We start from the raw sequence: 11,967 nt of genomic DNA, 5'->3' as shown, positions 1-11,967 counted from the left end.
GCAAAGAGGGTTTGTGCTTATGGATTAAGATATATTGGGGATTTTAGAAATCAGGGTTCTTAACATGTTTATGTAAAAATCATGCATTGAAACATAAAATTTGAAATTAGAATGGAAAAACGTGTGGAAAAAAATGAATTTGGCTCCTCCCTGCCTTCCTGGCGTTTGAACGCCCAAACACTGCCTGTTTTGGGCGTTCAGCGCCCAAATGCTGCTCTCCTGGGCGTTCAACGCCCAGTTGCTGCCATTACTGGCATTCAACGCCCAGTGGGTGCCCATTTCTGGCGTTGAACGCCCAGATTGCTACCATTATTGGCGTTCAACGCCCAGTGGATGCCCATTTTGGGCGTTGAACGCCCAAAATACACTTTTACTGGCGTTTTCTTGCCAGTGAGCTCTTTTTCTCTGTTTTGTGTGCAGATTCCTTCTGTAACCCTGTGAACTTATGCAATTGATTATTTACCTTGTTATCAATGAACTCTATATAAACAAATAAAAATAAAAATAGAAATAGGGCAAAATGCTTAGAGGATTGATGCCCCATGGCTGGGTTGCCTCCCAGCAAGCGCTTCTTTAGTGTCTTTAGCTGGACTTTGCTGAGCTTTTAATCCAGCTTCAGCCTTGAGCACTCTTGCTCAATGTTGCCTTCAGGATAGTGTTTGATTCTCTGTCCATTGACAATGAACCTCTTATCAGAATCAATATCTTGAAGCTCCACATAACCATATGGTGATACACTTGTAATCACGTATGGTCCCCTCCACCGGGACTTCAATTTCCCGGGGAATAGCCTGAGTCTAGAGTTGAACAGCAGAACCTTCTGTCCTGGCTCAAAGATTCTAGATGACAGCTTTCTGTCATGCCACTTTTTTTATTTCTCTTTATAAAGCTTGGCATTTTCGAAAGCTGTGAATCTGAATTCCTCTAGCTCATTTAGCTGGAGCAATCTTTTTTCTCCTGCTAATTTGGCATCAAAGTTTAGGAACCTGGATGCCCAGTAGGCTTTATGTTCCAGTTCCACGGGCAGGTGACATGCCTTACCATACACAAGTTGGTATGGAGAGGTCCCTATAGGGGTCTTGAATGCTGTTCTGTAAGCCCACAGAGCATCATCCAAGCTCCGTGCCCAATCCTTTCTACGGGTACTTACTGTCCGTTCTAGGATTCTCTTTAATTCTCTGTTAGAGACTTCAGCTTGCCCATTAGTTTGTGGATGATATGGAGTGGCCACTTTATGGCGAATTCCATACCGAACCATGGCAGAGTAAAGCTGTTTATTGCAGAAGTGAGTGCCCCCATCACTAATTAGTACTCTAGGGACGCCAAACCTGCTAAAGATATATTTCTGGAGGAACTTAAGCACTGTTTTAGTATCATTGTTGGGTGTGGCAATGGCCTCAACCCATTTCGATACATAGTCAACTGCCACCAGAATATAAGTGTTTGAGTATGATGGTGGGAAAGGTCCCATGAAGTCAATTCCCCATACGTCAAACAACTCAATCTCCAAGATTCCTTGTTGAGGCATGGCGTAACCATGAGGCAGATTACCAGCTCTTTGGCAACTGTCACAGTTACGCACGAACTCTCGGGAATCTCTATAGAGTGTGGGCCAATAGAAGCCACATTGGAGGACCTTGGTGGCTGTCCGCTCACCTCCGAAATGGCCTCCATATTGAGATCCATGGCAGTGCCATAGGATCCTCTGTGCTTCTTCTTTAGGCACACACCTACGGATTATTCTGTCTGCACATCTCTTAAAGAGATAAGGTTCATCCCACAAGTAGTACTTTGCATCAGTGATTAATTTCTTCTTTTGTATACTGTTGTACTCCTTAGGTATGAACCTTGCAGCTTTATAGTTTGCAATATCGGCAAACCATGGTGCTTCCTGAATGGCAAATAAATGCTCATCCGGAAAAGTCTCAGAGATCTCCAGAGAGGGGAGGGGCGTCCCTTCTGCTGGCTCTATCCGGGACAGATGATCAGCCACTTGGTTCTCTGTCCCTTTTCTGTCTCTTATTTCTATATCAAACTCTTGCAGAAGCAACACCCATCTGATGAGCCTGGGTTTTGAATCCTGCTTTGTGAGTAGATATTTAAGAGCAGCATGGTCAGTATACACAATCACTTTTGATCCTACTAAGTATGATCTGAACTTGTCAATGGCGTAAACCACTGCAAGTAATTCTTTTTCTGTGGTTGTTTAATTTTTCTGGGCGTCATTTAAAACGCGACTAGCATAATAAATGACGTGCAAAAGCTTGTCATGCCTCTGTCCCAACACTGCACCAATGGCGTGATCACTGGCGTCACACATTAGCTCAAATGGTAACGTCCAGTCTGGTGCAGAAATGACTGGTGCTGTGACCAGCTTAGCTTTCAGCGTTTCGAACGCCTGCAGGCACTTTGTGTCAAACACGAATGGCGTGTCAGCAGCTAGCAGATTGCTTAGAGGTTTTGCGATTTTTGAAAAATCTTTTATAAACCTCCTATAGAATCCTGCATGCCCCAGAAAGCTTCTGATTGCCTTAACATTGGCAGGTGGTGGTAATTTTTCAATTACCTCTATTTTTGCTTGATCTACCTCTATTCCCTTGTTTGAGATTTTATGCCCAAGAACAATCCCCTCACTCACCATGAAGTGACATTTTTCCCAGTTTAAAACTAGGTTGGTCTCTTGGCATCTTTTCAGAACAAGTTTCAGGTGATCAAGACAGGAGCTGAATGAGTCTCCATATACTGAGAAGTCATCCATGAAGACTTCCATAAATTTTTCCACCATGTCAGAGAAAATAGAGAGCATGCATCTCTGGAAGGTTGCAGGCGCATTACACAACCCAAATGGCATCCTCCTGTAAGCGAACACCCAGATGGACATGTGAATGCTGTTTTCTCTTGATCCTGGGGATCTACTGCAATCTGGTTATAGCCTGAGTAGCCATCTAAAAAGCAGTAGTACTCATGACCTGCCAATCTTTCTAGCATCTGGTCTATGAATGGTAAAGGAAAATGATCCTTTCTGGTAGCTGTATTGAGCCTTCTGTAGTCAATACACATGCGCCACCCTGTAACTGTTCTTGTAGGAACCAGTTCATTTTTTTCATTATGAATCACTGTCATGCCTCCCTTTTTTGGGACGACTTGGATAGGGCTCACCCAGGGGCTATCAGAAATAGGATAAATAATCCCAGCCTCTAGTAATTTGGTGACCTCTTTCTGCACCACTTCCTTCATGGCTGGATTTAGCCGCCTCTGTGGTTGAACCACTGGTCTGGCATTATCCTCCAATAAGATTTTGTGCATGCATCTAGCTGGGCTTATGCCCTTAAGGTCACCTATGGACCACCCAAGAGCTGTCTTGTGTGTCCTTAGCACTCGAATAAGTGCTTCCTCTTCCTGTGAATTTAAGGCAGAGCTTATGATCACTGGAAAAGTGTCACCTTCTCCTAGAAATGCATATTTCAAGGATGGTGGTAATGGCTTGAGCTCGGGTTTAGGAGGTTTTTCTTCTTCCAGAAAAATTTTTAGAGGCTCTTTCATGTCCTCTGAATCCTCCAAATCAGGCTGAACATCTTTAAAGATATGTTCCAACTCTGATTCGAGACTCTCAGCCATGTTGATCTCTTCTACCAAAGAGTCAATAAGATCAAATTTTATGCAGTCTGTTGATGTGTCTGGATGCTGCATGGCTTTGACAGCGTTCAACTTGAACTCATCATCATTGACTCTCAGGGTTATTTCCCCCTGTTGGACGTCAATGAGGGATCGTCCAGTTGCTAGGAAGGGTCTTCCTAGAATGAGAGTAGCACTATTGTGCTCTTCCATTTCCAGCACAACAAAGTCAGTGGGAAAGGCGAATGGCCTAACCCTGATAATCATGTCTTCAATCACGCCTGATGGGTATTTAGTGGAGCCATCAGCAAGTTAGAGACATATCCGGGTCGGTTTAACTTCGTCAGTTAAGCCAAGCTTTCTAATAGTGGATGCAGGTATTAAGTTGATGCTTGCCCCAAGATCGCATAAAGCTGTCTTGGTGCAATTACCTTCTAATATGCATGGTATCAGAAAGCTCCCAGGGTCTTTAAGCTTTTCAGGAAAGCTCTTCAGAATGACTGCACTGCATTCTTCAGTGAGGAGAACTCTTTCTGTTTCTCTCCAATCATTTTTATGACTCAAGATCTCTTTCATGAACTTGGCATAAGAAGGTATTTTCTCGAGTGCTTCTGCAAATGGAATCTTTATTTCAAGAGTCCTGAGATAATCTGCAAAGCGAGCAAATTGCTTATCCTGTTCCTCTTTCCGAAGTTTTTGAGGATAAGGTATCTTGGCTTTATATTCCTCAACCGTAGTTGCTGTAGGTTTATTGCCTACAGAAGTGGTTGAAGAAGCCTTTTTAGAGGGGTTGTTATCAGTATTTGTGTGTGTCTGATCCCTCACTGGCAATTGAGTGCCAGAGTTAGAAACTGGAGTGACGTTAGATGCCAACTCCTTGTCTGTTCCTGGCGTCTGAACGCCAGAATTGTGCCCATTTTGGGCGTTCAGCGCCAGATCTTGCCCAGTTTGGGCGTTCAACGCCAGATCCTTGCCCATTTCTGGCGTTGAACGCCAGTTTTGCCTTGTTTCTGGCGTTGAACGCCAGTTTTGGGCATGGTCTGGGTGTTCAGCGCCAGCCTTCCACCAATTTTCTGGCGTTTTAGTGCCAGAATTATTTTTCCCTGGGCTCTTACTGTCCTCAGGTGAATTTTGGGTGGTTTGCTCATTCCTTAGCTTTTTGCTACCTTGAGGTGGGGTATTTAATGTTTTCCCACTTCTTAATTGAACTGCTTGGCATTCTTCTGCTATTTGTCTTGACAGGTGCTGCTTTGTTTGCTTAAACTGTTCGTCCATATGTATATTAGCCATCCTTGTCTCTTGTAGTCTATCTTTGAATTCGGTTAACTGCTTTTTTAGAAAGTCCAATTGCTGATTGAATTCAGCAGCTTGTTTTGCAGGACTGAGTTCAGCAGTTGCTATTTTAACCTCTTCTTTCATAGAAGGATCACTGCCTAGATACAGATGCTGATTCCTGGCAACTGTATCAATGAGCTCTTGAGCCTCTTCAATTGTCTTTCTCATGTGGATAGATCCACCAGCTGAGTAATCCAAAGACATCTGAGCTCCTTCTGCAAGCCCATAATAGAAGATGTCTAGCTGAACCCACTCTGAAAACATTTCAGAGGGGCATTTTCGTAGCATCTCTCTGTATCTCTCCCAGGCATCATAAAGAGATTCATTATCTCCTTGTTTGAAGCCTTGGATGTCCAGCCTTAGCTGTGTCATCCGTTTTGGGGGAAAGTATTGATTCAGGAATTTTTCTATTAGTTGCTTCCATGTCCTTATGCTGGCCTTAGGTTGGTTATTCAACCACCTCTTAGCTTGATCTTTTACAGCAAATGGAAACAGTAACAGTCTGTAGACATCCTGATCTATTTCTTTATCATGTACTGTGTCAGCAATCTGTAGAAACTGTGCCAGAAACTCTGTAGGTTCTTCCTGTGGAAGACCGGAATACTGGCAATTTTGCTGCACCATGATAATGAGCTGAGGATTCAACTCAAAGCTACTGACTCCAATGGAGGGTATGCAGATACTACTCCCATATGAAGCAGTAGAAGGGTTAGAATATGACCCCAGAGTCCTCCTGGACTGTTCATTTCCGCTTAGGTCCATGATGGAGAAAGGGAGATGATGTAAAATAGAGAAAATATTTTTTTCTTTTTTTTTCTATTTATTTATTTTGAAAATAAATCAAAATAAAATAAATAAGACATGAGTGAAGATTTTCGAAAAACTGAGGAGAGAGAAAGTGGTTAGGAAATTTTGAAAAGGATATGATGACTTTTGAAAAAGGTTTTAAATTTTGAAATAAAAAAATCTGAATTTTAGAAATAGATTTCAAAAATTTGCTTTTAAAACAGAGAGAAAAGATATTTTTGAATTTAAAGAGGAGAGAGAAAAACAATAAGATAGCACAAGATTTAAAATTTTTAGATCTGATGCTCCTTGTTTTCGAAAATTTTTAAGGGAAAAATACTAAGGAACACCAAACTTAAAAATTTTAAGATCAAGACACAAGGAAAACTCAAGAACACTTTGAAGATTCACAAGAACACAAGAACACGAAGGAAGAACACCAAACTTAAAATTTTTAGAAAACCAAACTAAAATTTTCGAAAATCACAGAAAAATCAACAAGAAAACACCAAACTTGAAGTTTGACACAGGATTTAATAGAAAAATTATTTTTTTGAAAAAGATTTTAATAGGAAAATAAGGATTCTAAAATTTTAACACGACAATAATATGAGACTCTAAACAAAAAGAGAAATTTTTCCTAATCTAAGCAACAAAATAAACCGTTAGTTGTCCAAACACGAACAATCCCTGGCAACGGCGCCAAAAACTTGGTGCACGAATTGTGAATCACACTTTTCACAACTCGTACCACTAACCAGCAAGTGCACTGGGTCGTCCAAGTAATACCTTACGTGAGTAAGGGTCGAATCCCACGGAGATTGTTGGTTTGAAGCAATCTATGGTTATCTTGCAATTCTTAGTCAGGAAGTCAATTATATTTATCAGTTGAATTTTGAATGAACAAGAGAGCATGGGTTAAAGGTTACTTGTTATGCAGTAATGGAGAATATGTTGGAGTTTTGGAGATGCTTTGTCTTCTGAATCTCTGCTTTCCTCTGTCCTCTGATTCACGCACGCACGTCCTTCTATGGCAAGCTGTGTGTTGGGGCATCACCGTTGTCAGTGGTTACATCCCCTCCTCTTGTGAAAATGGTCCAAATGCTCTGTCACAGCACGGCTAATCATCTGAGGTTCCCGATCATGCTGGAATAGGATTCACCCTCCTTTTGCGTTTGTCACTAACGCCCAGCACTCGCGAGTTTGAAGCTCGTCACAGTCATTCAATCCTTGAATCCTACTCGGAATACCACAGACAAGGTTTAGACTTTCCGGATTCTCATGAATGCCGCCATCAATTCTAGCTTATACCACAAAGATTCTGATTAAGAGATCTAAGAGGTACTCATTCAATCTGAGATAGAACGGAGGTGGTTGTCAAGCACACGTTCATGGGTTGAGAATGGTGATGAGTGTCACGGATCATCACCTTCATCACAGTTAAGCGCGAATGAAGATCTTAGATAAGAACAAGCGTGGTTGAATAGAAAACAGAAATACTTGCATTAATTCATCGAGACACAGCAGAGCTCCTCACCCCCAACAATGGAGTTTATAGACTCATGCCATCTAAGAGTATAAATTTCAGATCTAAAAATGTCATGAGATACAAAATAAGTCTCTAAAAGTTGTTTAAATACTAAACTAGCATCCTAGGTTTACAGAAAATGAGTAAACTCTGATAAATGGTGCAGGGATCCACTTCTGGGGCCCACTTGGTGTGTGTTGGGGCTGAGACTTAAGCAATTCACGTGCATAAGGCTGTTTTGGGCGTTCAATGCCAGGTTTGGATCCATTTCTGGCGTTGAACTCCATCTTTTGATCCTTTTCTGGCGCTGGACGCCAGAATTGGGCAGAGAGCTGGCGTTGAACGCCAGTTTACGTCATCTATCCTCGTGCAAAGTATGGACTATTATACATTTCTGGAAAGCCCTAGATGTCTACTTTCCAACGCAATTGGAAGAACGCCATTTCGAGTTCTGTAGCTCCAGAAAAATCACTTTGAGTGCAGGGAGGTCAGAATCCAACAGCATCAGCAGTCCTTTTTCAGCCTGAATCAGATTTTTGCTCAGCTCCCTCAATTTCAGCCAGAAAAATACCTGAAATTATAGAAAAACACATAACTCATAGTAAAGTCCAGAAATATGAATTTTTCCTAAAAACTAATGAAAATAAACTAAAAACTAACTAAAACATACTAAAAACTATATGAAATTAACCCCAAAAAGCGTATAAAATATCCGCTCATCAGTCCACAGATCCTGAGGTGTCAAGGATTTACATCCCTGCACCCATTAGGCATGTAAAAAGCCTTTGCATGCAATTCTGGCATTTAAACGCCGAATTGATGCTTGTTCTGGGCGTTCAACGCCCATCTGCAGCATGTTTCTGGCGTTGAACGCCAGCTCCATGCTTGTTTCTGGCGTTCAGCGCCAGATCTATGCTCTGTTCTGGCGTTGAACGCCAATGAGTCCCTCCTCTAGGGTGTGCTTTTTCTTCTGCTGTTTTTGATTCTGTTTTTAATTTTTGTATTTTTTCGTGACTCCACATGATCATGAACCTAATAAAACATAAAAGAACAATAAAATAAAAATAAAATTAGATAAATAAAAATTGGGTTGCCTCCCAACAAGCGCTTCTTTAATGTCAATAGCTTGACAGTGAGCCCTCATGGAGCCTCACAAATGTTCAGAGCATTGTTGGGACCTCCCAACACCAAACTTAGAGTTTGGTTGTGGCCTCCCAACACCAAACTTAGAGTTTAACTATGGGGGCTTTGGTTGACTCTGTAGTGAGAGAAGCTTTTCATGCTTCCTCTCCATGGTTACAGAAGGATAACCTTGAGTTTTAAATACAAGGGAGTCCTCATTCAATTGAAGGACTAGTTCACCTCTGTTAACATCAATCACAGCTTTTGCTGTGGCTAACAATGGAATCTCTATGGTCTCCATATGAGCCTCAGATTCCTTTAGATCCTCAATAGGGAACTCCTTTCTGTCCAGGGGATGTCCCCTGAGGTCTTCCTTATTGGGAATCACGTCCTCTTTCTCCCTTGTAGGTTCGGCCATGATGATTATATCAATCGACTTGCACTCTCCTTTTGGATTTTCTTCTGTATTGCCTGGGAGAGTACTGGGAGGAGTTTCAGTGATCCTTTTACTCAGCTGGCCCACTTGTGCTTCCAAATTTCTAATGGATGACCTTGTTTCATTCATGAAACTCAGAGTGGCCTTAGATAAATCAGAGATTAAATTTTCTAAGCTAGATGGATTCTGCTCAGAATTCTCTGTCTGTTGCTGAGTAGATGATGGAAAAGCTTTGCTATTGCTAAACCTGTTTCTTCCACCATTGTTATTATTGAAGCCTTGCTTCTGTGGGTCCTTCCATGAAAAATTTAGATGATTTCTCCATGAAGGATTATAGGTGTTGCCAAAAGCTTCACCCATGTAATTTACCTCTGCCATTGCAAGGTTCTCAGGATCATAAGCTTCTTCTTCAGAAGATGCTTCTTTAGTACTGTTGGATGCATTTTACAATCCATTCAGACTCTGAGATATCATATTGACTTGTTGAGTCAATATTTTATTCTGAGCCAGTATGGCATTTAGAGCATCAATTTCAAGAACTCTCTTCCTCATAGGCATCCTATTATTCACAGGATTCCTTTCAGAAGTGTACATGAACTGGTTATTTGCAACCATGTTATTGAGTTCTTGAGCTTCTGCAGGCGTTTTCTTTAGGTGAATGGATCCACCTGCAGAATGGTCCAGTGACATCTTGGAGAACTCAGACAGACCATAATAGAATATATCCAAAATGGTCCATTCTGAAAGCATGTCAGAAGGACACTTTTTGGTCAACTGTTTGTATCTTTCCCAAGCTTCATAGAGGGATTCACCATCTTTTTATTTGAAGGTTTGAACATCCACTCTAAGTTTGCTCAGCTTTTGAGGAGGAAAGTACTTAGCCAAGAAGGCCGTGACCAGCTTATCCCAAGAGTCCAGGCTATCTTTAGGTTGTGAGTCCAACCATGTTCTAGCTCTGTCTCTTACCGCAAAAGGAAAAAGCATGAAACTGTAGACTTCAGGATCTACTCCATTCGTCTTTATAGTCTCACAAATCTGCAAGAATTCAGTTAAGAACTGATAGGGATCTTCTGATGGAATTCCATGGAACTTGCAGTTCTGTTGCATTAGAGCAACTAGCTGAGGTTTCAGCTCAAAATTGTTTGCTCCAATGGTGGGGATGGAGATGCTCCTTCCATCAAACTTGGAAGTAGGTGTAGAATAATCACCAAGCATCCTCCTTGCATTATTGTTGTTATTATTTTCGGCTGCCATCTCCCCTGCTTGTTCAAATTTTTCAGTAAGGTTGTCTCTGGATTGTTGTAATTTAGCTTTTCTTAGTTTCCTCTTCAGAGTCCTTTCAGGTTCTGGATCAGCTTCAACAAGAATGTCTTTTTCCTTGTTCCTGCTCATAAGAAAGAGAAGAGAACAAGAAAAGAAGAGGAATCCTTTATGTCACAGTAAAGAGGATCCTTATTGTTAGTAGAAGAAGAAAGGGAATAGGGGTGAAGAAGAATGGATAATCCAAACAAAGGGGTAAGGATAGGAGCAGTGATTTGAGATGAGGAGATGTGTTAGTGAATGAATAAATAAATAGAAGGAGATGAGAGAGAGAAGTTTTTCGAAATTTTAATAAAATAGAAAATAAAAATTGAAGTTAAATTTCGAAAATTAAATTAAAATTAAAACAATTAGTTAATTGAAAAAGAATTTTAAAAAAAAAGGGGAGATAATTTTTGAAAAGTAGAGAGGGAAAATTAGTTAGGTGGTTTTGAAAAAGATAAGAAACAAACAAAAAGATAAGATAAATTTTAAAAAGATTTGAAAATCAATTTTGAAAAAATAAGAAGATAAGAAGTTAGAAAAGATATTTTAAAATCAAATTTTTGAAAAGGATAAAATTTTGAAAAAGATATGATATAAGAGATATGATAAAAAGATATGATAAAAAGATATTTTGAAAAAGATTTAAAATAAGATTTGATTACATGACTAACAAGAAACTAAAAGATAAGATTCTAGAATTTAAAGATTGAACCTTTCTTAACAAGCAAGTAACAAACTTCAAATTTTTAAATCAATCACATTAATTGTTAGCATAATTTTCGAAAATAAAGATAAAATTAATAAAAAGATTTTTGAAAAATAATTTTAAAAAATAAATTTTCGAAAATTAATAAGACAAATGAAAAAGATTTGATTTTTGAAAAAGTTTTGAAAAAGATAAGATTTTTAAAATTGAAATTTTGATTTGACTCATAAGAAACAACTAGATTTTTAAAAATTTTTGAAAAAGTCAACCCAAAATTTCAAAATTTTGAGATAAAAAAAGGAAAAGATATATTTTTTATTTTTGAATTTTTATGATGAGAGAGAAAAACACTAAAAATGTTCAATGCATGGAAATTTTAGATCAAAACAATGAATGCATGCAAGAATGCTATGAATGCCAAGATGAACACCAAGAACACTTTGAAGATCATGATGAACATCAAGAACATATTTTTGAAAAATTTTTTATGCAAAGAAAATATGCAAGATACCAAACTTAGAAATTTTTAATGCTTAGACACCATGAATGCAAAAATGCACATGAAAAATAAGAAAAGACACAAAACAAGAAAATATCAAGATCAAACAAGAAGACTTACCAAGAACAACTTCAAGATCATGAAGAACACTATGAATGCATGAATTTTCGAAAAATACATAAATTTTTAGAAAAATGCAATTGACACCAAACAAAAAAAAAATTGACTCAAGACTCAAACAAACACAAAAAAAAATTTTTTTATGATTTTATTTTTTTTTTTTTGGATTTTTGGGTTTTATTTTATAATTTTCGAAAACATAAAGGAAAAAAGAAGCAATGAATTCAAAGTCCTCAATCAAGATTCCAGGAATCCAATCAGGTTAGTCTAAAGCTTGATGGCCAGCCAAGATTCAACATACCATTTTGAAACTTTAAAATTCATTCTTAAAATTTTAGAATAATTTTTCGAAAGCAAAAGAAAAAATTTTTTTGAAAGATTTTTGAAAAATATTTTTGAAAATAAAACAAAGAGTAAATTACCTAATCTGAGCAACAAGATGAACCGTCAGTTGTCCAAACTCGAACAATCCCCAGCAACGGCGCCAAAAACTTGGTGCTCTAATATTAATTCAT

At 39.0% G+C, this 11,967-nt stretch overlaps 1 non-coding gene across 1 annotated transcript; it reads left to right on the top strand.

Annotated features, from left to right (window-relative positions):
- The first annotated feature begins 9,566 nt into the window (after window positions 1–9,566).
- Window positions 9,567–9,674, top strand: LOC148554419 (small nucleolar RNA R71). The gene has a single exon (XR_015887994.1). It is a non-coding gene; the product is annotated as a small nucleolar RNA R71 (small nucleolar RNA).
- The last annotated feature ends 2,293 nt before the right edge of the window (window positions 9,675–11,967 follow it).

Source organism: Arachis ipaensis, chromosome B6 (genome assembly GCF_059453495.1).
Source record: "Arachis ipaensis isolate K30076 ecotype BB chromosome B6, ASM5945349v1, whole genome shotgun sequence".
In the NCBI taxonomy this organism is placed as follows: domain Eukaryota; kingdom Viridiplantae; phylum Streptophyta; class Magnoliopsida; order Fabales; family Fabaceae; genus Arachis; species Arachis ipaensis.
Note: the sequence above shows the minus strand (reverse complement) of the source record. Positions and strands in the feature narration are given on the sequence as shown.